Genomic DNA, 26,387 nt, shown 5'->3' with positions numbered 1-26,387 from the left:
ATTATCTACCGTAGAAACAGACGTTCAAGCAGACGACAGCCTAATCACTACTCCAGGAAATAGTAACACTACTACTAAAAAATATAGTTCTTGAGTCTTATAGACACGCCCATACATAACGGATTGTACATCCCTTTAATTTACACGCAAAAAACCTAAAAATCAACAGCGTGCCTTTTTTCGCGCCGTTGCGTCGTAGGACAATTTTAGGTTTGTACGCACGCGTTAATTGGATTGACTCACAAAGCTCGGCGGGAACAAGAAAAATAGGCGAAATAGTTTCTTACCATCGTTGTGAATTAAATTTGGACTACTAACACTCTCGCGCGCGTCAATCGCGATTTAATTTTTGAAGGAAATGGTTTAACACGCAGTTAAGCCTCGGTCAGCTTTTAATTAATTAATAAATCGTGTATAGTCGAATTATTTTATTTTTATGAGATTTCTTAAGCCTTGGCCATGTTATAACTTCGGTGGCTACCAACGTGCATTATGTAACCTCAACAAGAAATGGTAAGATGATATTTTTATTTATAACTTATTAAGAATGATCCTAAAGATTGTGTAAACTTTAACCTCTAAATTAATAATGAAACGCTTGGTGAAACTCATTAACAAAATACGTAATTACGATTATGCCAAATTATTAATTACGAATGGAAACCTTCCTTATTATAATCCACTTTCGAAAACCCGTTATTGCAAAGGTTAAGTACTTTAGAGCTCTTTCTCGTCTGATTTTAAATTCTCCGCGAGTTAGGCTTAGGGAAAACACTACAGCCCTAAAACAAAGTAAACCCCAAATATTTTAATGTAATTCCGTTCGAAACTGACATTAAGTTAAGTAAATTCGGTTTTTAATTTTTTAGCGCAGTCATCGGGCCTATTTCGGGCCTTGGATAATGCAGGCGTGCTTTTAGCAATGTTTGACTCCCTTATTTTTCCAAAAAATGCTTTTAGCTTCTTGAATTCGTTAATATTCGCGACGAACTAGTTTGCTAAGAACTTTACACATTTTTTGGTTTTGGGCCGCAAAAATTACCGGAATAAGTCACGTTTGCGCTCTCAGACACTTAAATCTTTAATTTAAGATTCACGTTAAACAAACTTTGTTTCCCCCCCTTTCCCCAACCCCCAAACGGTATATTTTCTAAAATATGAATTTGCTAAGAAGCCTGATGGTCGGTATTCTAAAAGTAGGCTTAACAATATTTTGAACCCTATTTTGTTTTTCGGGTTACGGGTTTTAAGATGTAATTTAAAATAAATCCGCGCTGATAATCCCTTTAATCAGCATGTTATTTAAATTCTAAATCATGTGAGAAATTATTTTTCTTTTTAATTTCAACAGGTTATATTTTTTTAAGTCTGGTTTGTTTTAAATACCCATTTTGTTCCTTTTTTTAATGATTAAGATAAGAGGGAGCTAGATTGCTTCTCTAATGAACCAATTAAAAAGAGTATCTCGTGTGACTTCGCGCCAAATTAGGCGCGACATGGATTAACGTTTTTGTAACACCCCTCATGTTAAAAAAAAGTTCCCTAATGGGTTTTGTCTTTCTATACTGATTGGGGTTTTAAATATTTCTTCAATTTATTATTTTACAGTTTAATTATAAAAGCTGGGAATCGTACGACTTTATTAACCCTATTTTTAATTGGTTATAACTTTAATTCACGAGTCAATAGATGAAATATAAATATAGCAACATTAACTATAGATTCAATAGAGTAATCCCTCCAAGTATCATTACGATTAATATTTAAATCATCGCGATTAATTCGGATTGAGTATAAAATAAAATAATGAAAAAAAAAAGTTGGAAATCAATTTGGAAAATAGTTCATAGATGGCGACGTTGTCTCTATAATCGGGGCCATTTTAACCCATTGATAACGGTATCTAGTGCGAACTGAGCTTCGTAAGAATTTCCTGGACAACATAGAGTAGTTACTAAAAAGGAGAGAAGCCGAATCGAACGCTTCCCGAAAGAATGTAATAGGAAATTGTGGAGGAAAAAGTAAAGTAAAGAAAAGAAAAAAAATAGCTTGCCGTAAATAGGGATGGTGCCGAGTTGAAAAGATTGGCTAGCTCCCAAATCCCATTTAGCCAGAGAATTGAAGACAAGACTATACTATACCTTCATCCAGAAAGAAATCGTTCTGTCCATAGACAATATAAGTATCACAAGGACTAACGTTACCCTATAAATGTTTCTGCTAATTTTTAGAAGAGTTACCTAAATTCCTGCACGAGGGGAAAGATACGTGTTTAGTTTGGAAAACATCCTTATGGCGAATTTATTACTCTATGGTTTTTCTCTCTCTTACTCTTTGGTTGGTGGTATTTCTTTTCTCGCGAGCAACACACATATCCCCGTAAAAAGAGTAAGCTTAGCCCCACCAAAGAAAATAAGATATAAAAGCTCGTAGAAAAAAATAGTACAACCTTTAGTAGTACTACGCCAGTAGGACATTTTCTTGTGTTCTTTTTTTTTTTCTTCTTCTTTTCCACGACTCTATTTTCTGTTGTTGTTTAGGGTTTCACCGACGAGACCAACCCAGAGGGGGGGGGGAAAGGAATGTTTGACCAATAGTGTGGGAGTTAGAGATGGACAATCAAAAGTTATTGAGGGTTACGAAAAAGTCAAGTTGCGTTTAGACTTTGTAGTTCGTTTAGACCATTTCCCTGCCGTCTTTAGTATTTGTTGATATTTAAGCCTTGGTTCAAATTTGAAATTATGTTTGATAGAAGAAATTAGGCTTTAATTCGCGCGTTATTGTTAAGCCTCGAATAAAAAAATAAAACTATTTGCAGAAATGTGTACAATCCACCTTATTCCCTTTCGCCGGAAATTAGGCTTAGCTCGGGATTCATGGGGGTGAGTAACGGGAAGAAATTCGTCTGTCGTCTGCTACATAAGCCAAAAATATGTTCTGTAGCGGACGACAGACCAATTTCTTCCCGTTACTCACCCCCATGAATCCCGAGCTAAGCCTAACTTCCGGCGAAAGGGAATAAGGTGGATTATAAAATGAAATTGGGAACAATTCCTTAACAACCTTAAGCCTTGTCAATAAATTTATTCTTATCCATATTGGAAATTAATTCGTGTCGATTGAAGTTTTTGATAGTCTTGTTCGATTTCTTTTTCGTTTTGGCGCGTGTTGGGAAACGCGAAAGAGGTTGGGCCTAACACCATGCTCTAGACAGAGAGGAAATTCTTCCTTTCCTCTGTCCTCTCTTCTTTTTTCTCCTTACTTAGATTGCATGGTCATTGTCGCGGGTGACGTGACCTCAAAGATCGAGTAGCAAAGGGAGTATGGAAAGAAGAGGTCAAACTGTACACCCTCCCCCTTTCTCTCCCTCCCTCCCTCCCTCCGAGGCCAAGACTATAGCTTTTTCTCCGTTTTATCATTCCAAATCCTGACCGAGTATAATAGAGGAATCGTGTTTAGTTTTTGGTACAAGAGGTTTCTCACATTTCAAAGTTAACTCCCAATTCGTGTTTTCTCGAATGGAACCTCACTCTAGAAAGGGTAAAAGGGGATGTTGGGCATTTTTTTTCCTCTGGCCCTGTCTATCTGTTATAAGAGTTACATGTCGCCGTCTCTGACAACCGATTTCATTGGATTTCGTCTATTTTATGTTTAATTTCAAAATTAAAATTTATTCACCGTTTATGGTAAACTTTTACGTGGTTGATACGGGTCAGGGAAATCCCTGGGAGCGTCAGGGATAGGCCAAAAGGGTCGGGGAATTTTAAATCGGCTACGGATATGAATCTGAAAACAATTTATATCATTGTTTTATAAAAATTATTATTTAACAAAACCTAGAAAATTCTTCAGTAAAAAAAATAACAACGTATGCTACTGCGTATAAGAAATATTTAACTAGATTATTGTAGCATCATTTAGAAAGCTGGGGGGGGGGGTGAGTTATTAAAAAATTGAATAAAAAACTTTAGGAAAAGATAAAAAATGGTTCTCTCTCACATTAACTCGATTTAGGCACGAAGAGAGAGAGAGAGAAAAAAAAGAGGTAAAAGGAGGGAAAAAGAATAAATGAGACCGGGAGGGATGGAGGAAGGGAAGGAGAATGGGAAAATAGTTTCAGTCATTAAAAAAATAGGGAAGCGCAAATGAGGATGGGAAGCCAGGGATGGAAAAAGAAGCTCAAGATGAAAGAAAAAAATCTCTTCTTTCTGTAAAAAGAGGAATACAGACACTGATTTAAGGGTATACCTAGAAAGGGATGAGATGGATAGAAGCTGATATATATATACGTAAAAAAGGCCTTTGTTCCAAGGGAAAGTTGGGTTGGAAGACGTTTCTTTTTTAAAGTACAGGGGGGGGGGGACGATCCTCATTAAAAACTCTCCCGAATATTTAGCGTATTTACTTGCAGACTTGAAAAAAAAAATAAGAGTCTCCCCAAGGAGTAATATATTCACAGAAACAGGATGTGTTACGTAAGATTACAGGAATGTTAACCAGGTGTTCATGGTGGTCAAAATTGAGGGGGAGGGGCACTAGGTTATAAAGACCGTGACCCTGCAATGCCCGTCTAGGCCCTCAGTCCCGGAGATTCACCTGGCTATACATTTCCGTAACAAAATATATCATTTACAATTTTTGAAAATGGATAAATATTTCAGTAACTTTTTTCTTGCGTAGTTTATCAACGATTCTTTAATTTTCCTCGTGCTGATATAAAAATTCTTGGAAAAGAAATTGAATAGAGATTTATCTGGGATAGGTAGCACGTGGGAGAAATGAAAAAGGACTTCTCTCTCTCTCTCTCTCTCTCTCTCTCGGTAGTTCAGGGATGAAAAAAAAGGATTACATTAGAGAGAGAAAAGGAAAAAAAAGGGTTGGAAAAAATTAGTAACAGAAGAGAGAAAAGATGTGGGAGAATGAGAAGGAATAGATTTTCATCTTGTAGGTATCAAGGAATACATGTAGCTGGTGCTGTATAAAAAAAAACGGAGACATTCTTTGCGAACCCTAGGTGTAGTTAAAATGGATAGAAAAAAGGGGGAATTTAAGGAGAAAAAAATTAAGAGAAATCCCCAAGGAAAGATACGGGAGAGAAAGAGAGAGAAAAAAGAATTGAGAATTTTGGAGGAGAAAAATTACTTACTTTACTCCCCCTCCCCTCATCCTCTGACTTAGTAGAAGTGAATTATATTTTGACTTGGATTGAAATTTAAATTTCAAAAGCCCCTGTTTTTACCCTGATTACTTCGGCTTAATTAACGTTCGGTTACTAGTTACTATTTAAAAAGACTTTCTCGACTAGAGATTTTTTTCTCTTTTATTTTTTTCCTTCTTTTTCCAATTTAAAGAATCAAATTTGGTCTTTTTTTTATTTTATTTATCGTTCAGAAGGGGCCACTCTTCTTCTTATTCAAATAATTAACCTCCGTCACAGTTATTCGGAATTTAGAAAAAAAGAATGAAGAAATTTATACGAAGAACGGAATTAAAAATTTTATTTTTGTTTCTATTTGGGCTGAAATAGATGAAAAATAGGTCAATTTAAGATTCGGGACTAAACTAATAAATGTTTTAACAAAATTTAGTTCAATATTTACCTTTCAAAAGTTTTCAGACAGTTCTTGAGACGAAAATAGATCAAAAATAGACCGTTTTAAAATTCGAGGAGTAACCGTATATAAATCTTATATAAAATTTAGTATTTGCTACTTTTCAAAAGATTAAGTTGGTTGGCGAGGGGGGGAGAGATTTAGGGGTAAAGGGGGTTTAACGGCGTTACCATGGAAGGAAAACGGAGTAATCCGACCATTTAGGGTCCCCATCCTTAAGGGATTTCGCTTTTCCCGAAGCCAAGAGGATTTTTTAAAGGTTATCCCCGAATAATCCCTTCCGACCATCTTCTCCGGGGCATCCCCCCCGCCCCTCTCTTCCTCCCAAAAATCGATAGAAGTGAAACGATAACCGTAAGTAAGATTATACGTATTGCCTAGCATGACCTTAAACCTATTTTGAAAAATATTTCAATTTAGGCTTAGCGAGGTTTTTTTTTACTCCTTATTTTGAGTAAAAATCGCCTAAAGTAATTCAAAAGGTTTTAAAAGGCTTATCAACAACAAAAAACCTCTTTAAAGATGAGCAGTTCATTAAGCCTAATTTTTCAAAATAGGCTTAACAATTTTTCGCTCGTGTTTCTACCTTAGAGTACTAGAATAACCTTTGACCTATTCCAGTGATGTTTATCAAACGCCTTTAATATCTATTGGTTAGAAAAACAAGTATATAGTGTATATATACATATGTGGAGATTTAACTCCTAGTAAATTACCAAACCACTACCACCTCTGTAGAGTCCTTTATGGCGGGGGGGGGATTGGGGGTAGGGATCTTCTTCCGCCACCGCGCGCGTGCCAAGAGCGTCAACTGATTATTAATTTAGCGCGGGTAATTAGCGTTTTCTCTAGAGGTTTAAAAGAGGCCGTCTTACACCACCATCAACCCCCCCTGCGTCCCTCATTCCTCCTTCCAAAAGAGAAACCGAGGCTTAGCGAAAGAGAAACCAAAGAGATAGAGAAGCCGACCTCTTTTTCGACCCTATGGGGATGAGTTTCCGCGCGCCGGCGAGAGTATATTGTGGCGTGTATCTAAACAGCTTCCTTGTATAAAAAGAAGAAGAAGAAGAAGATGGGAGAGGGAATCCTCTACTCTCCTCTTCCATCCTCTGGACCAGTTGTTTTAAGAGCCTTAAGCCTTGCCATTTCGTACAAGCGCTTTGGGTGTAATCTTCCGCTATAGAGTGCATGACTGAAAGAAGAGGTACTTTTTTTTATTTCGGGGATTTTCTTTCTTTCTTCTTTCATCCCCATCTTGCTCTTGAGCTTCCCTGTAGGGGAATAGGGGGAATCCTACTACACCGCACCCCGGTTGCCGCCGCCGCGTAAAGCCGTCTTAATTGGCTCTTTTCCCCCTATCCCTATCCCCCTGTACTTCCCTTTTTTTTTAGTTTTAAGCAAGCTTTTGATTGGAGATTAATTACTAAAGAGAGAAAGAGAGAAAGTGGTTCTCTTATTCACCTCCTCCTCGCGACTTATAAAAGAAAATAAAACTAAGGGAACTGGAAAAGAGATTTTTAAGCCTTGGTTCTCACTTTTTATTCTGTATTTTTTGTTTTTTTAAGTTTTTCTCTCCTTGGAATTAGGGGAAAGGAGTAACTAGAGGAGAGGAATTCCGTCTCCGAATAGAGCGATTAATGAGATACCCCCTCCCCCCTTTTTTTTGGCCCCTTGTTTTTGTTCCGTATGTAGAACGCCGGTTTACAAAGGATATTTCCGTCAGTGGCGTTCTGCTAGGGTTGCTTTTGGTTTGTCTCAACGGAAATTAAACCTTTAAAGAGTGGTTCTGTTCCTAATTCTACTCTATTCAGTTCTTTTTTTTTGTGTTGCGAAATTTATCTTGGTTTTTTTTCATTATGGTGGGTTTAGTTCTTAAATGTTTGCGTACATTTTGTTTTACAAGAGCTGTTTATATTTAATTTGGTTATTTAAGTAATGAAAATTAAATTGTACGTTTACCTTACATATTATCTGAGCGCATTCGATTCAAATCAATCGAAGAGAAATGGTTATTTCGTGAATTTTACACGCTTTCAAGCGGCTAAAATAATATACGTATCAATGAATTTTCAATATTAATTTTACTCTAAGCCACTCAAATACTATGATTTCTTTAAATTAATTACTAAGCGTATAAAAACACGTAGACCGAATGTAAAACCATTTCTTAACCCTTTTTTTCTTCTTCTTCTTCTTCTTTCTTGGTTCCACGTATTTTCGCTTGATATATAAAAAGGCGGGAGTTAGATAAAGCGTGTTCTTTTATTCCCACCTTTCGTACAAGAGCGGTTACGCCCCCTACATTTTCGCCTACACACCCCGCTAGAAAAGGAAAGGAAAAGCATTCCGAGTTCTCCGTCTCCCTCAGGAAAGATCTAGAGTAGAGTTAGCTAGCTTAGAAAGGGGTGGGGATGAGGATAAGGAATCTAACAAAAGGAGTGGGGAGAGAGACCAGTGGTATGGCTGGATGCGTGCAATCTCCAGAGCTTTCTCTTCTCTTTCTCCTCTTCCATCTAGCATCCCTCATCCCGAGCTTCTCTCCATCTTCTTCCCCTCGAGTAGATCAACCTCTCTCTCTCTCTCTCTCTCTCTCTCTCTCTCTCTCTCTCTCTCTCTCTCTCTTTCTCTTTCTACTTTTTTATTATTTTTTTCCCTTCGTCCTTAGATGGAATAGAGCATCCCTCTTTGCACGAATAGCGATTTTCTTTTTTCTTTTCTTTTTTAAACCAGTGCTGGCGCGAGCTTTTGGGCGCGAGATACCCTGATGCCCAGTGACGCGGTTATAAACTCAAAGAGTCGGATAGTTATATCTATTTCGAACGCCGCTTAAGCCTTTACAAATTAATTTTTAAAATGTTTTTAATAGGTCAAAACCCGCTCTTCTTGGATTACGCGAGAACAAATTTAAGTTTAATAGCGGTTTTTAACAGAGTTTCTAATTAAGATCGGTATCTTTTGTCCGACCCCTCGTTGATGGCACCGCTACCACGCGCTCGTGCGGGTGCACGAGAGCAATCCCGCTAAAAAGAATCTCGTATAGAACGGGAAGAAGAAAAAAGGGCGGGAAAAACGCGCGTCCAAGGCTTAACGGAGTAAGGAAGGACTTGCGTGGGGATAGAGAAATATAAGGAAAGGATGAAAAAATAAGGAAACGAGCTTTTTCAGGGCGCGATAAAGAATCGATAGGCGTAGTGAAGAAGCTGAAAAGGGGAGGGGCGGGGGTGTCAGTGTGTGGCAACCCCGGAGAGAGAGTGGGAGAAAGAGAGAACTGCCTCTGGTCGGGATTGGAATAAAGAAGAATAAAAAAAAAGGAAAAAGAAAATAGCTAGGTTTTCCCTCAAGGAAAGATCCTCTTTGTAAAATTCCCTTTTTTACTTTCTTTTTTTTACTTTCTCTCCCTCCCACTTTTTTGTTATTTTTTCGTTCTCAATTCCCATCCTTTTTTCTTCCTCTTCCTTAAGGAAAGGTCGCTGTTGGAATAAAGATTGTTGATAAGTTTGGCTAAAAGAAAGAGTTTCCTATACAGTATATATAAAGTTGAAGAGCGGTTAAGTGTTCCATGGATCGATTTATATACATATGTACCCTCAGCATAGTAAAGTAACTAATATTTAAACAAATCGTAAAACATATATTGTATAAATTTATATATAAAGTTAACGGTAAAATAAGAAATGCTATATTACGATAGGTCAATCCTGTCCTCTTCTATCTCTCCTCTCATAATCATTTGGCTCTGTATGTAATTCTTCTTCCCCCGTATCCGCATCTCGTACCGCATCAGTATACTATCCCGTACCTTCCCAAATACATGTCCGCCATTAGTTGAGAGCGGGGGTTCCGTTTGGGGGAGGGGGTTTGGGAGGAGGGAGTGGGATGGAAGAAGCTGATCTAATTAGGGGCAGCCGCGCGACATTGACAAAGGGAGCACCAGATAAGTCTAGCGGATGGGGGAGGGGGGGGTTAGGGATGAGGTTCACAAATCGCTGGACCTTTCAGTCGCGCCTCTTCTAGTCCCGCTAGTGTTATCACGTCCATGAATAAGTTTAATCAAACCATGAAATTTTAATTGATATGTTTTATAATATGATAGGATTATGGTAAGATTCTATATGCACTCTGATTGTTATTTTGTATTGACGCAAAAACTGGTTTGATATTGGTCCCTCAAATACAAATTTGTTCAATATTCTTCGGGTTTTTAGAGTAAATTCATTGGGAAGGAATACCACCAATCTCGATCTACTCTCTTCTCCTCTCTCTCTTTGTGGGGGAAGGGGGTGTTTAAGGGGAACAAACCCTCTGCAGTGGTCATGAATTCAATCACTACTTGTCTCCTCCTATTACGCGTATACTATCTTCGCCAGATTTTAGCCCTCACCCCTCCTCTCTAGATTTGAGGGGCGCGTCCCCCATTGCACGGTATTTATTGTTAATAGTTTCTATATTTTAATTAAAATTAGTTTAATTTTCGGTACACTAATGGCGACATATTTATGTTATATCACTTGACTAATGAAGTAATTTTTTTGAAGTTTTTAAACTGAACTTGAATATTGGTGTATTGTAAGAAATAGTTTTACAGGGGCTCGTAAGAAATACATTGGGATTATTCCGCCTGTATGTGAGCTTCGACCTGAACACTGGTGTATTGCGGGTGAAACATTTCTACAGGGGCTATAAGAAAAACGTTATATTTATTTTGGCAGAAAACTTACCTTTACATTTTGGTATTTGTTATTTTATTTATTGGTTTTTGTATTCCCTCGACGGCCATCGTGTTTGATCATAGATATTCGAAATCATAGCTTCTCTTTGGAATGGAGAAAAAAAAATAAAAATACCAGAGAAACTGAAGAGGAAAAAAAATGATAAAAAAGATTAACGTTACCCCACTTTTTTCTTCGTGCTGTTTTTTTTTCTGTACTATCTATATTTTTTCGGTTACGCCGCTTCTTGGGGGGATGGGGTAGTGCCTCTCAAGTCCGACAAGGCGTAAGGGGTTACCGATTTTTTTTTTTTTTTTTGAAACTCCATCTTCATCCGTGAAAGTTTTTTTGAAGGAATAGTGTACATATTTTTCAATATAGTTTTCCTAAGCCTAACGTTCAATCAAATTATCGTTTTCATAGTCAATTTTCTTCTAAAATTATCTAAGAACGGTAAATGGTAGACTGGAGGTGCGCAATTATAATTCTAGCTCGCGGATTGAACTTTAGAGATCGGTTAGACTCGTCCTTTATTTTAGGGGGCTAAGAACTTAAAAAGATAAAAAATGGAAGAAAAGGAATTTCTAGAGAGAACTGCTCCGTTTCTCGAATAAAAAATAATTCATTTTCAAGATGTTTGAGTCGATGGAAAAAAGAAAGAAAATCGAAACTTTGGGGAGAATTCTTTTTTATTTTCTTGTTTTTTATTTTTTCTTTTATTTGAAAAAAGACCAACCCCGTTATTTATTTTCTTTTAAGTTCCTTCTCTCAGACTAAATAAGAAATTTATACACTCCCCCATTATGTTTTTTAAGTGAGGAAATTGCGCTACTCCAGACAAAAATAATAAATAAATAATAAAAATGGTCCCGGCAGTTAATTAATTTATTCCGTAAGAAAATGTACGAGGAAACCCTTTGACGCGCCACTAATCTTTAAAATACATTTTTATTTCTTGACGTTATTAATTAATCAGGAAAAGAACTAGAGAAAGAAAATAATTTGCCAGAAACTTTCACGCGGTTAAACTCTGAGCAAATTCTTTCGGTCTGGAAACCACGTGACTCTTCTTTTTATTAATCATAAGAATTACGGAGAAATTATTTTTACGAGAACGCATCTCGCGGCGGGAAGCACTTATTTCCTGAGGCAAAGATCTCCTTCCGTCATCTTGAAGCTTTCTTTTTTTTTTCAATCAGAATTTTAGTGATAACCTCAAAATTTAACCGAGGTTGCCCCTATTTTAAATTTAAAATAAAAATCGCTAAGCCTAGTTAATTTTTCTAGAATAATTTCCTTAATTAATCCAGATTAATTAATTATATCCATTTTTATTATTTATTATTTTATTTTATCCATTTTATACTTCCTTTGAACCCAATTAGCCAGGTCTAATTTTTAATTTCAGTAGATCAAAATATTTCAAGCCATTACTTCACTAAAACTAAGACATTGTCACACGCTCTTAAACTCAGACCTGAAAAAATCGTTGCGAATAAAGTTTTAGTCTGGGGGGGGGGAAGAAGGGTTCACGAGAACTTTTACGGATAAAGGGGGTGGGGGTTGGAGTCTCATTAATGTAATTACCGGCAGATGGCGGGTCGGGACATAGATCTCCATCCTCTTTAACTGCTTTATCTTTCTTCCCTCTTTCTCTAATAACCATCCCCCCCTCACACAACCCACCCGTAGCCCTTCGGTTACCCCCCCCCCCCCGAACTTCTCGCTAATCGTCTCAGTGCGGTAAAACCCGAGAAATTAATCAAGCTCTATGCCCTGTTTGCCCTATTCATTTATTCCAACCTTCTCTTTCTCTCTCTTGCCAGCGCCCTCTAGTTTTTTTGGGGGTTTTTCCTTTTTCTTTTTTAATCCCTTGGTTCAAACGCCAGTTTTATAGAATTCTATATCCCTCTTTATCTTCTAGGGGGCCCATGGACAGAATAGGAATTTGTTTTAATTTACTGGAAATAGATTGTTTTGTCCAGTTTGCGGAATTGTTAAGTTTTGGTCGTTCTCTAAATTTATACGGTTCGGTTTTTTTTTCTATCTTCGTGTAAACCGAGCTTAAATTGGTTATAGTTTTAAGTTTTGCGTGTATAAAAATTAGTTATTATTAAATTTTGATATATTTTTCATTAACCTTTTCAAAACTTAAATGCAGGTTATATATGTATATTTAAACTTTAATTTTAATGTAACATAATTTGATTAAAAATTTATTTAGATTATCATTGAGCATTTTTTAAAAATAAAAGTGAACAAGCTCGGTTCGAAATTAGAACTTTTCAATAAAACTAAAAAAAAAAGATGTTAAATTTTTAGGCTTAGTTTAGACTTTTAAGGGGGATTGGCCCCTGACCCCTACCGTTACCTTCCCCATTCTAAAACGCGGGGTTGGATTAAAAGTCAGTTTTGGAGATAACAGTGCACTCTCTTTCTCTCTGCAAAAAAAAGTTCCCTCTAGCCACCAAAAATCAATCGTTGTACAACTTACAAGAGGGGAGGGCGATCTCTCCCCCCCCCCACGAAAGGTCGGCGGCGTTAGGGGGTTGAAGGGGGCCCAGATCTAATTACCCGGAACGCGTGTACTTAGCGCCTCCTAGCGAGCCCCCGGCCCGGAAATGGCAATGCGGTATGTGTTTTATATAGGGGGGTAACTTGTTTCCGCTAGCTTCTCTCCCCTCCCCACCCCTAACATTCTAGCCCCGATTCCGTTCGGGGGTTCAGGGGGTTGGAAAGAAATGTAATGGCTATAGCTTTTTCCGCTTGACTGAGTAAGGCGAACTTACTTTTTTTACTTTACTTTTTCCTACGTAATAAGCACTCCATTTTGGTTGTCATATTCTGTGTAAAGATCCAATGTTCCCAAACGTGTAGCGTGTATTCTAGAAGTACAAGTACGTTCAATTTAACGTCAACTGGTAGGCTTTAAGCCTAATTTGAATTTTTATTCGTTAAGCCTAGTTTGAAAATTGCAAATCACGTGCAAATATTTTTTCTCGAGCCATCCAAAATTTATACATCTTTTATACATAGTTTTCCGACTTGGAGGATTCATACCATTTACACAAACTCCTAGTATTGTTAAAGGAATTATGTACTTCTGTCGTCTGCTTATTTTGACTATCGATTATTACATTCTTCCCTTTTCCTTTCTGAAAAGGGGTTTCATTGAAGGGGGGAGAAGGATTCCTTCGTTTAATCGGTCTCAGGACGTCGATCCGTTTCAGCGAGTGCCTGGGCGATTGGGGTCCCTTCTCTGTCGGCCCATTTCGTTTAAGTGCGAAGCCCCAGTCATTCGGGCCCCCATTTTAATTCTGGTTGAGCCCCTCAGGGTCTCTCTCCAGCGCTAATTTATGACTCTGAACCCTAAACGACTCTCTCTCTTTCTCTTTTGGCGCGTTCAGTAAGTTTTACACTCGAGCTCTTTTAGGGAATTTGTCGATGACCGCGACTAATCGTTCATATAATATAATATACGTTCTTGGAAATTATAAACGGTCGGTGATTGGTTGATCCTGGGATGGGATTTCAATCGACCTATGCACCCATATATATGGAAATTGTTATTTATTCGCGTCAGTCCGTGTTAAATTTACATGGATTGTAGAAGTCCTAACATTGTCAAAAGCGGGATTATGGCATATTGTAACGAAGCGCGTGCCACGTCAAGCTGAACTTTGAATCGTCGTAACTTCAGCTTCAAAATACTTCCGGAGAAACCCTTTCGGAATATGATAGCCTTAAATGTCCTCTATCGAATGGTACCAGTAACTTAGCCCGACATTCATCAGGGACCAATATAATCCTCCCAATTTAAATATTACTCGAACTTTAGCGGGTCTGAACATTTACGTATGTTAGTACCGTATTAGAGAAGGTTAATGTATGGTTTTATATTCTTAACGAGTACAGATTATAAAGATAGTACATCACAAAGAGGTTTAGGCTTAGCTAGGTGCTTTGTAAGAGGGACGACGATGATGCGCTGGGAATCAGATGGAGGGAGATCAAAGCGGTGCACGGATGAACTAAGGCGAAGGGTGCGTGCCGCGCGTGTTACAAAGATATAACGCGTATTCCTTCCACCCCCTTCCCATCCCCTCTATGGTATTAAGATTGCAACGGCGGAGAACGAGGAGGTGGGATTTTAAGGCTAAACCTAAGACCGAGGCTTAGTAAGGAGACGCCCTTGCAATTAGAACTAATGCTTTGGCGAAAGGCCTAGCACGAAATCGTTCAGGTTCAAAAGTTCCCTTTCCCCTGCGGGAACTTCTCCATTGTTCCTCGCTTCAACCTCCGGAAGCTTCCCCCTCATCGCCCCCTCCCTCCCCGGTTCTTTTGTAACTATGGCGAGGCGCCATTTCACACGTCACTTGTTCGCTCCTTTTGCTTACGTCACTCTTTTTCCCGCCAGCGAGGGCGCGGGAGTGAATTTTGTCACGCGTGTAAAATGTCTCGAGAAACGAATCCCGCGCTTTTTGGCTATACGCTATACTTTTCATTTTCAATGTGCAAGAGAATTGACGATATCTTATTTTAGAAATTAATGGTAATTTTAGGCCTACGTTGTTATCGTTTGAACGATGTTGGAGGAAAACCACTAGATATAGTAGTTTAAATCCCAGCACCCTTCGAATATCTAACCCACGCAGCCATTAGCTTCAAAGCCTTCCATTCTTCGGATAAACCCTCAACGCTCGTGCTCTTAAACGTAAAAGCGCGGAGCGAAAACTAACTAACTACTCAGGCCTTTTAAAACCCTTGCCGCACACTTCACTCCTGCACTCCACTTCTGTTCGGTTTTGGGTTGGGTTGAGTTGGGGCCAAACCCCCCGTCCCCCACCCTTTGCCTCTTTTGTCCCCCCCTTCCTGATCTTCCTCATCCTTTGGTCGCTTCGTGTTCCCTCTATCACGTATCTCTCTGGCGTCTCTCTTCCTCTCTCCCTCTCTCTCTCTCTTGGTCGGGGGGGGGGGGAACGGGATGGCTTGCCCTCTCGCTTTGCTTCTCATTAGATTAATTAATTGGGACGCGGTTGATAGGTCTACTTCTCGGTCGAGAGCCCGCTCGCCCATGTCAACACGTAGCCAATATAGAGAGAGAGAATGACTAGAAGAGCTGCTGCAGAGCTGGCGAAGAAAGAGAGAGATGTTTTAAGAATTTAGACGTTCATGGAATAAAGATTAATTCAGAGAATAATGGTTCTATAGTTGTAAACTGTGTTGTGTTTTGGGTTTTTCGTTTACGTAACTGCGTATTCATATTAAGGTTGAAATGAGCTTTAAAATGAGATGAATTACGTCAAAATCGATCAATTATGTCAAAATCTATCAATTATTAATGAAGTTTGGAAATTTTTGGGAAATGATTATTTTCTTTAAAATGTTTTAATAACTTTCTTAATTTTAGTCTAATTTTAACGTAATTATCCTTTTATTAAAGAGCATAGTCTCCTCTATCTATTTTGGAATTTTCGGAACCGAAATAATCCCTTTTATTCCAACTTCCTAAATGGACGCCGAACTTGAGACTGTGAGGAGGAGAAGAGGGTTGGGGTGGAGGCGAAGTAAAGGGTTTGCTCGCTCACTCGTGATAGAATAGAGGGGAGGGACATCGGGACACCCATCTGTCTGCCTCTCTTCCAAGTCCCAACCGATATACTCGTTTTACCACCGCACGTACCGCGTATGGGAATTTTTGGAAGTCCTCCTTGGCGAGGAAGGGCTCCCAATAGCTGGTTGCTGTTACTAACATTCCTCGGAGGAAATTTCCCGAGCTGCCAAGTGGGCAACGCGCCCCATTAGTCTTCGAGCCATTTTAATTTCACTCCAAAGGTTCGTTCCCCCCTCCATCTTTGAGTTATACATGTTTTAACTATACAAGTACATCCACCCTTTTGATAATTCCCATTGGATAATACGTATTTATAGATTTTGATCGTCAACTAGCGCGAAGAAAGACTGTCTAATGACGTGTACCTTAATCTAAATTAGCTCTAAATCAAGTGACAGATACAGTAATTGACGAAGATGACTTATATTTTCTCTTCTATGAGGTTTATGATGCCGATGTAAAATCATTGGCTACTTTGAAATTGGCGCCATTTTAAATTCAACGTGCAATAATTTAATGTAAGGCACGAGACCCAAGAGTGTTTTTATGCCTCCACGTGAATATTTTTAAAATATCCTAATTTTACTTCCGAATTTTCTACTTCCCATATTTACTTCCGAATGTTTTACTTCCGAATTTTCTACTTCCCTTTTTACTTCCGAATTTTCAAGATAAATTCTAGCTCAGTTAATATATTCGCGAGATAGTAAATAATTGATTATGCAAGAATAGTTCTAAGATAATTTTCTCACAAAGTTTTGTAAAATATAAAAAGAATCTTCGCCTTTGAGATTTTACGAACTCGTTTCCTAAACTTCCGAAAGATAAAACAGTCTTTATACCAAAAGATGTTAGAGACGGTCAAATTTTGGGCAAACGCTAGATTCTTAGTTAGTGGTTTCCCCTAGAGCCCCGTTCGTTTTAAGTGAATTAACAAAGGAAGATGAAAGTGATGTAGGTCTTGTAAGAATCAACAAAAATATCTACTAAGCTAGCGTCTTCCTCCGCGGCGTTAAACGGACCCACTCAAATACTTTTGTAAATTTTCCCTTCCTCGGGAAACGTTGGCTTCATTAACACATAAATAACCCCGGCTTGTACGCCGAGGGAATTCTAGAATCCGTTAAAGATGCTTCTCCGAACTGTACATACTTCCCACCATACTACGATGGCAGGACGTGTTCCCCTAAAGGGGTATAACATTCGCTTACAAATTTCCACTGTTATTTTCATAACCTATGTCTATATAATGAATGATGAGCGCGAGTGGTCCACCCCTCGTGACGGTCCGCATCCTCGAGACTCGGTCTCTAGCTCCGTCTCTTAAGTTAGGCTTAGCAATCGTATGAAAAGGAGGATGGGAGCCGCCGAGTAACCCTAAGCCTGGCATGGCGCTATCCTGGTAATAATGGCTTTATACTTAAAGCACACCTGACTTGACATTGGTGAATGGAAAGGGTTAGGTTTAATACGGCTTTCATTTTAATGTCAAGTAAGATAAGGATCCGAGTATAGACACTTAAGGCTTAGAAATCTACGTGACCTTTTCCCTTAATTCCAATCTCGGAATTTGCTTCTCTCTCTCTCTCCCTCTCTCTCTTCATCTGTCTTCAATATCGCGGACTGCGCTCGGTTGGCGAAAATTAGCGAGGAGGTTTAATATTCCATTTTGCGCTTTTAAAATTGAGCTACTTTAAGATTCACGCTTATTTAGGTCGAACCCTTTTCCGTGAATTTACCAAATTTTATCCTGAATATGTTCTTTTTGAAATAATTAAATTTGGTTTGGGTTATGCTACGATTGCGCGGTGTATATTTCCGCTTAAATTTTGTAAAAAATTTTTTAACCTATAATGTAAAACAGAACCTTTTAACAAATTGGACACCCTTTCGTGAGTATAGCGCGTGCGCCGACATCGCTCCTAAATTAAAAAGAAAAATGAAAAATAATGATTTTGAAACTTTTTGACATAAGTTATACGTAAAATAACTTTTTAATCTAATCATATTTTCAAATAATAGTGTCACGTGGCGCTCGTTACTCCTCCTCCTTTATCCAACCCACTATATTGGTATATTCCATTATAAATCTATTTATAAAAAAAAAACCTCTCTCTCAGTCTCAATTCAAATGATAATAAAAGTAGGGGAAGGAGAATTCTATAGAATAATCCGGCTATAGCGCAACCGAATGAAAAAGATAACAGACGGAAAGAGAAAAGAGTCACAGGCGGGAAATGGATTGAAAGCGCGGGAACAATTGGCGCGTGGCGATTTGGCGCGTTCGTATGAAAAACGGAATGGCTAGGGCATCTGCGCGCGCGAGAAAGGGTGTGTGTGTGTGTGTGTGTGGGGGGTGTTGAAACTGCACGTGCCAAGCACTGACCGTATCTTATGTCGAGTTTAACGCGCGTGCAACGTTTTTCTATAAAAAAAACTCGGGAAAACTTTGGCTTCTAATTGACTCTCGTGGAAGGCTGACACGTGCGTATATTCTAAAAAAAACTCATTAATTGAAGTATAGTCTTTTTTACTTCAATACACGGACTTCTAATGGAAGTAGAAAATAGATCGGGTCGGCCTAATGGCTTATACAAAAATGTGGGCGTGTAGTCGAGTGGCTGTCTGGTCAGTCATAAATAATAGCGCGGGAAAAGTGGAATACACGTCCGTCCGTAGCGCTACGATAAACGCGCCAAAAATCTCCCGCCAAAAAAAGAAAGAAAGAAAAAGAATCCCCTTCATGCGTGATAGGAAACCGTGTTGTAAAAGAGGATCGTGCGTAGCGTCCCAAAAAATACAAGACTCCCAACTCACCTTCCCTCTCCCCCTCCCCGCTCCTCCGTTACTGTCCATGGAACCTTTTATTGAGAGTTATCGCGTTTCTCCGAGAACAGGCCCCTAGTTTCGTGTCTGTCGTAGTTTGCCATAGATTAAACGTGGTTTTAAATGGGAATTTTGGGGTAAAATGCAGCCTAAACTGAGACTGGCTTATTTTCCGTATATGGGGAAGTCGGTGTTTTCCTCTTATATGCAGCAACCCACTCTCGTAATTCTAAACCTCTCTCTGTTATATATATATTGCAGGATTATCATGCCACTATGCGTTAGGGGACGGAATGGATTCGTATATGTTTATATTATAATGTTTTGAATTTTATTGTAGTATCTTGTAAGAAATATGTCTTAGATATTGGAGAACTGAAAGGAAACGTGATTTGAGACGGATGTTATGAAGGTACATAAATTATGAATGAATTATTGTTATATATTTACTTTAAGCGCGGTAAAATTAATTATGGATTAAAATAATTCGCAACTAATATATATATATATATATATATATATATATATATATATATATATATATATATATATATATATATATATATATATATATATATATATATATATATATATATATATATATATATATATATATATATATATATATATATATATATATATATATATATATATATATATATATATATATATATATATATATATATATATATATATATATATATATATATATATATATATATATATATATATATATATATATATATATATATATATATATATATATATATATATATATATATATATATATATATATATATATATATATATATATATATATATATATATATATATATATATATATAGTTCAATAGCTTTAGAATAAGGGATTAATTTAGTTACATAAGTAATTAACATAAATTTAAAAAAGTATATTTAATAATTTAATTTTAATCATAGATTAATCTAATTTATTTGTATATTTACAAAAATTTCAATTCGGGAAAACGTGTTAGTGAGAAGCCACCCACCAGGCTGAAACGTTTAACATTATTTTTCCATAGAACGCCTGTAGAAATGTTTACTCTGCCGCACACACGCGTTTGAGGGGAAAGACGCCACACAGGGGCTTTCTTCTGAAGTAAAAAGTTTTAAACTAGTAATTAGGAAAGATACTAAAATTATAATAGGCATTTTAAAATATCAAAACTTTCTGTTCAAGAGACAAACGAAGGTTTTCGTTTCCATTTTAGCCTAAGCTTCTAAGGGAGGTTTAGGCTTAGCGAAGGGTTTCTTTTAAAGTTCCACAGCCACTATTAAGCGGATTCGTCTCGTTTTACCAAGAAAAGAAGAGAAGAATGGCGCGCCCTTTGGTTGGTGATGCTTTAATATTATGGGACGAGGTTTAAATCGCTAAGCCTCGGCTTAGAATAGAAACGGGGACGTTGCTGGGCTTGTCGAATTAAAGCTGTATGCTGGCGCGTGAGTTGGAATCATTTGGCACCAACAGATTCTATCTCCCCCTTAGGGGATATATACCCTTCCCGTATATAGTGCATGGGGCGTAGTGGTGGGTAGTACCCTCTCCCTTCTCTATATCATACTATAGTCGCGGAGTTGTCTCTCTCTATATATATATTTAGCATCCTGTCTCTGGCGCAACTGGAACCCAATGCTTCTGCTGCAAGAAGGGGGGGAGTTTGTGTTAAGCCTTGGTCTGAAGATGTTTTGATTGTAAATATGTCGTATCTATAAGATGGAGTTCAATTCGGATTAGTTTAGTTTTAAGTAAAGTTAAATGCGAATAATCCAAGGCTAGTTGTTTACTACAAGAAGAAATGTATCTATTACTAATTTGAAAACGTACTAATCAATTGAAATTAAATTTGAAATTGTAAAGTTGTTTGTGCATTATGTTTAAGTTTGATTATAGCTCTAAAAACTATACTGAGTAAAAGTTGAATAGTAATTCTATCTTTATTTCCTGAACGCAATAAACAGTAAAGTTTAGTAAACAATATAAACAAAGGATTTAAATACATGTTGAGTTAAACAACTCTCATCTTAAACTATCTTATTATGACGATAGATTGAAACCGAATTGGTCACTTAAAATTTTATCTCGATAATATTCGAAACAATTTATTCAAAAATCTATTTTTAAAAAATGCTTTAGAGCAGTTTTGGAGTTACAACCTTTAAACCTTAAATTCAATTAACTATAGGCCTTTAAGGGGAGAGATATCAGAATATGGTGTGTAGGTTGAAACCAGGCTGTGATCTATAGAGGAGTATAGACAACGCCGGATGATGATGGACACTCACTCGCGAAGGGGGGGATGAGAGAGAGGAGGTAGAGATTGCGTGATTCCAAGCTATAGGGCTAACATCGCTGTCATGCCCATTTAGATGTTGAACATTTACTGACGCGGCAGAAGAGAAGATGGGGCTCAGAGTGAGAGGGAGAGGGAGAGAGATGAGGGAAAAGGAAGGGAGGGAGGAGGCTACGGATGGATAACTCTCCCATCCTCAACCGGGTCGTGGATGATGGAGAAGGGAAGAGGAGAGAGACGGCTATAGTCTGAGCCTCTGAGAGAAGATGAACCCGGAGAAGGATCGAGGTGGGGATATTGGAAGAGGGATAAAAACGGAGAGGGGATAAGGAGGGGGTGATGAGGGTGGGGTGGGGGAGGGTCAAAGTGCATCTTCCCGCTCCATCAGTCGTGATCGATGGCAGCCAGAGGTCGCGCTCGTCGCCTCGACGAGAGCTCCAATCTTTCCTTCTCTCCTAGTACATACTCTCCTCTCAGAATCCCTTACGCGTTTTCGTTTTGGGATGCGGATGAAGATGGGAAGAGAGGGGGGAGGAGGAGAGAAAAATAGTAACGTCTCCTTTTCCCTACGACCGAGGGACTGATCACTTAGCGGAATACTTGAAAAACATAGTACTTACGGTATGTTAAAGAGAAAATGAAATGGCCAAACAAAAGTTTTTGATCTATTTAGCTCAGAACCTAAACAAATTTGAAACTTTGTAAAAAATTAACGGAATATTTTTGGAGTGTTTATCCCCTTGTCTTCCCCCAAAAGACCAAGACGAAGATGATTTTTGGGAATGACTGAGAGGGGAACGCATACGAGTTCAGTCTTAGTTAAGCATTTTTTCAAGGGAGATAGTATTGCTATTCTAGCTTAGTATATAGAGCAAAGTCGGATAGGTATATTGATGGGAGGCAAAAATGTCATCAATAAGAACTGATGGAGAACCCTATAGCTTCGCGTGCGAGGATCTTCTTTTCTGTTTTGACTATGACGATGCGAGGAAACCGCCCCCCTCCCTCCAAAAGATCGAGTGATTTGTTTTGGTCTATTTTGGACTACGTTTTCCCCAAAACTCGTATATACATGTGCATGGGGAGTGCCCCCTATCTTAAATCATTTGTCATATCCTTTAAAAGTTATGGTCTTCGCCCCCCGAGATGACTTGGGGTTTGGGGGTTGGGAGGATCACGTGCTCCTTATAAGTCTATTTTAAAAAACCAAAGTTTCTTGACACTGTTAAAGTGTTGGTGATATAATTTTCGTCATCCTCAAACTTAAAATGCGAAAAAAATCCTTGAAAAATCTAGTTTATTATGATATGTTTACTTTTTTATTTGGTTTCGTAGCAATTTATTAAATTGCAATCAAAGTTGGAAAAGGCCTAGTTGAGATTTTCTTTCGTTTGATGACGTAGTAAGGAGAAATTTTCACTCTAGATGTCGCTCACGTGACGCGCCTGTAAAGCAAGTAGTCCACTTAGCCTCGCGAAAGCGTATCGTTACCGTTTTAAGTTGGTAAATCACCCGAAAGAGGGCGCCCATCACCTAAGTCCGAAAGCATAAACGATATCAGATGGCGTTCTGTTCGTATTTGGATACGTGACGTTACGTTAACGATACGGTTTCGCAAGGCTTAGTGGACTACTTGCTTTAGTGTCGCCGCGCCGCGTTAAGCCTAATTTATTCAGATTCGCGCGCGAGCCGCATTAGTAGACTCGGGAGTCTCGCGCTTGGCTTTTCCGCGAGATGCCGTGAGTGACGTATCAAGGAGAAAACCCCGTCAAAAATCTTCTCCGCAAATTTGCCTTTGCCCCCCAAATTTCAAGTTTTCAAAGTGTTTTTTCTGTGTTTTCCCTCATATTTAAATATTAATCAAGCATATTTTTGGAATCAGAAGAGTTTAAACTCTCAAAAAAGTAAGGTTTTCTTTAGATTTGAGATAATTTTTAAATCACGTCGCTATTCCTTTAATGAAGCCTTAACACAATTTTTTAAGCCTAAAATTAAAATTTGGGCTTAACACGTGATACTAGTCTTCTCGGGGGTGAAAGGTTACATCTAAAATTGAAAGTAGGCTCAGCGTTTGAAGTTACTTTCCTCGTGGAAAATGAAGCTCATGATTTGACCCAGAAGTTTTTACTTTATTAGGCCTAAAATTCAAATTTAGGCTTAGTTAGGTTTCCTCTGAGAAAATGAATTAAACTCGATGCAAATTAGGTTTCAATTTAAAATTTATTAATTTTCTCTCATCCCAAGTTAATATAACTCCCATAGGATATTCATTCCTATTGGATATGTATCAAAGTTCCATTTAAACTTTTCTTCTTCCTTCCATTCTTTCACGCCCCCCTTCTCCGTCCCGCTCCCCTTTGTGGGGTTTTTATCAGAGAGGGGAAAGGGGGGGTAGAGTCTCTTTTAAAAAGAGCTCAGAGACTATTTCTGCCTCCATGCGGAATCGAGCGCTTGACTGAGAATGAGTCTATAAGGGTCATGAACTTGGGGGGGGGGGGGGGAGAACAACCCCACGCTCTCTTTCCTATAAAGTTTTCTATATAAATCGCTCCCCGTCCGTTGGGGTATCCAGGGGGCGCTTCTGAGGGTGCTTTTTAGTCTCCTAGGGAGTCATCCGAGCGAAGGGGGTCGTGGGGTTATCCCCCCTACCCGCGTTCCAAACTATCTCCCTCTGATTTTTTTTTCCTTTGTTCAGACCTATATCTATACTCCATCCCTATCTCTTCGTTTCCATGGTAACCTTCTCCGTTTTCCCATCCTCTGACTCTTCCCTCGTTGCTAGGTAAAAAAAAAGAGAGAGGAGTTTTATCTGTATTCGTTGTGAGAATGTTAATAGTGATAAAGCTACATCCATAGTTTGTTTGTACGTGTTACTCGCCTTACTTTGTATTATATTCAAATCGCGAACTAAAATTGATGTCTTCCGTTCACGGTAACTCCTTGAATTCATTTAAGCCTGTCTGGAATAATAATAAATTCTTAATGTACCCCTTTTTCCTTTCATTCAATATCGTGTTATGAACGTGAGATAAAAGTTCTATAGAAATAGAAGTAATAAAGAGAAAGGTACCACGTTTAAAATACTTACGTCGTCGTCCAACGTTTCGCCCTACTGTTTCTGAATGGGTAAACATTGCAGTAATATATAACCACCGCATCAAGATGCAGCGTACTTGTAAAAAAAACGATGGAATAAGAAGAAGAGAGGAAAAAAAAATGCTATCTCCTCTCGGATGGTTTTGGGGGGAAGCTTTGGGGTTCAGAAATCCCCCTTCTTTTCGATCTGTTTCCCCAAAACCCCCCTTTGGAACCCCACATGCATTTTCGAACTCTCGATTTTTTTTGCTCATTCATTTTCTGCGCCACTCTCTCTTTTTCCCCCCCTTTGGTTGGGTTCAATCTGTCTCCGCCCTCTCGAGGGGTAAAACCCCGGGCAGATATATTCTCTAGCCCCCCCCTCTGTTCTACCCACACATCCCCAAGCCCCGTTGAAGGGAATGTATAAAAAAAACTTGAGAAAGAAGGAGGCGAAGCGGAGATAGATCTTATATATATTTAAGAAGAGACTTGGGGGGAATATCCCCTCAAATCCCTATCCCTCCCCATGCCAAAAAAATTCTAGATTCTATATGCAAGTGATTCCATATAGGAATAGATGATAAAAAAGCTTTTTACCCCTTTCCTCCCCGCTTCTCTTTTTTAAGTCAGGGGGGGGGGGGTTGAGCCCCACGAAATATCCAAGCTAGTAAAAAATATGGGAGCTTACTTTTTGACATCTATACTCTTAAAGTCATATATTATATTTTTTTTTCGCGCTACTTATTCTCAAAGTGTTACTTTTAAAGAGTTGAAATTTTTAAAAATCTTCTCAAGTTAAATACCAATTAATTTCGATTTAAATTAATTAAGTTAATAATGTTTATTTATTTTACAGAATTATGTACAGCGTGATGGAATTTGACAACGGGTGACAAACCACAATTTATGGTAATTATGTTTGTTTCTTAAAATATTGATTAATTTGTGTTTAATTATTATAGATAACTGGAATGGATTAAAAACAATACCGTATTATTTCGCAATCAGTACCACGTGATAATAATCCCAATTTTTGGCGCGAGATGTGATAAACACTGCTGGTGAAAAGAAAAGGAAGAAAGAAAAAAAAACCAATTTACGATGCGCGTGAAATTCAAATAGTGGTTAGGGTCGAATTAGGCTTAGGTAAAAATGATAGAAGATGCGCGTGAATTTCAGAATACTCGCTTAACCCGCGCGTGCGTTAACTACAAATATTTATGGTTCGAAAAGGAAGATTTATTTTCATAGCACCCCTTCCCTTTTTCTTAATCCATAAAGCCGCCCTAGTTTTTTTTTTTACACCCTAGACTAGACTTTATCCTTTTTTAATTAAGAGATATTGGAGAGTGAACGCTATTAATATACTAAAACGAGAAATTTATTAGCGAACCTACTACTTATTTAATTAATATTAAGCCTCGGCCAAAGTATTTTAGGAATTTTTTTTTATTAACAACTCCGAAGTTAATCACTTAAAGTTGGTTGGGAACTTAAAAGATATTTATCATTTTTCCCACACCTCTTTAAGAGAAAGGTATTAAACTCGCTCTTCAAGTTGTTACGGGGGGGGGGGAAGTGGGGCAACTCGGAGGGGGGTGCGAGGGAATATTTGAATAATCTCCTAGGAAACGGTACAGTGTGGAATCTTTCTTTTCTTGTACATTTCTCGTATCAGCTCAAAAGTACTTGCTTAGTTAGTCTCTATGGGGTGAGGGGTACAACCCCCCGCAACAATTACATTAGACGAGTTTCTCTACGAATATAATATTTCCCGCATCAGTTAGATAAAGGTCCCATTACCGCACGTTTTCTCTTTAAACCACCCTTCCCCCGAAACCCCCGAACTGAATCCCCCGTTATTATTACAGCGTATTGTTCAGAGGGGACACCACTACGCGGAGCAATAAGCGTATAGTAGGGAGGGGGGATGCGCGGCTTAAAGCCTTATACGGAGGGGGTAATACCCCCTACCACCCCCGTATTATGTCACTAGGAAACCCCCTAGTGGGTGAGAACGGTGGTTGGCAATTTCCTCCCACTAAAGGGACGAATTCTCTCTTTCTCCACTACCCCCCCTTCCCCACGACGTGCCCTGGTTCCCCCCGGGGGGTTTGGATGAGAGGCCATCTGCTTCGGCGCCTTCTCTCTCTGGGGTTTGCGCCCCCTAATGCGGATCAGCTCTCTATTGAGAGAGAGAGGGACGGAGAACACAATACTTATAAGAGAGTATGAA

The 26,387-nt window shown here is 38.4% G+C and overlaps 2 long non-coding RNA genes across 2 annotated transcripts in view; one reads left to right on the top strand and one right to left on the bottom strand.

Annotated features, from left to right (window-relative positions):
- LOC149692764 (uncharacterized) overlaps window positions 1–26,387 on the bottom strand; it is a 116,775-nt gene that overhangs the window by 85,297 nt on the left and 5,091 nt on the right. The window lies entirely within an intron of this gene.
- LOC149692765 (uncharacterized) lies at window positions 142–26,387 on the top strand. Its single transcript, XR_016382917.1, has 3 exons — window positions 142–513; window positions 25,008–25,040; window positions 25,114–26,387. It is a non-coding gene; the product is annotated as an uncharacterized LOC149692765 (long non-coding RNA).

Source organism: Phalangium opilio, unplaced genomic scaffold (assembly GCF_054372755.1).
Source record: "Phalangium opilio isolate 3A_F unplaced genomic scaffold, DU_Popi_V2 ptg000024l_1, whole genome shotgun sequence".
In the NCBI taxonomy this organism is placed as follows: Eukaryota; Metazoa; Arthropoda; class Arachnida; order Opiliones; family Phalangiidae; genus Phalangium; species Phalangium opilio.
This window is presented reverse-complemented; position numbering and strand designations above follow the sequence as displayed.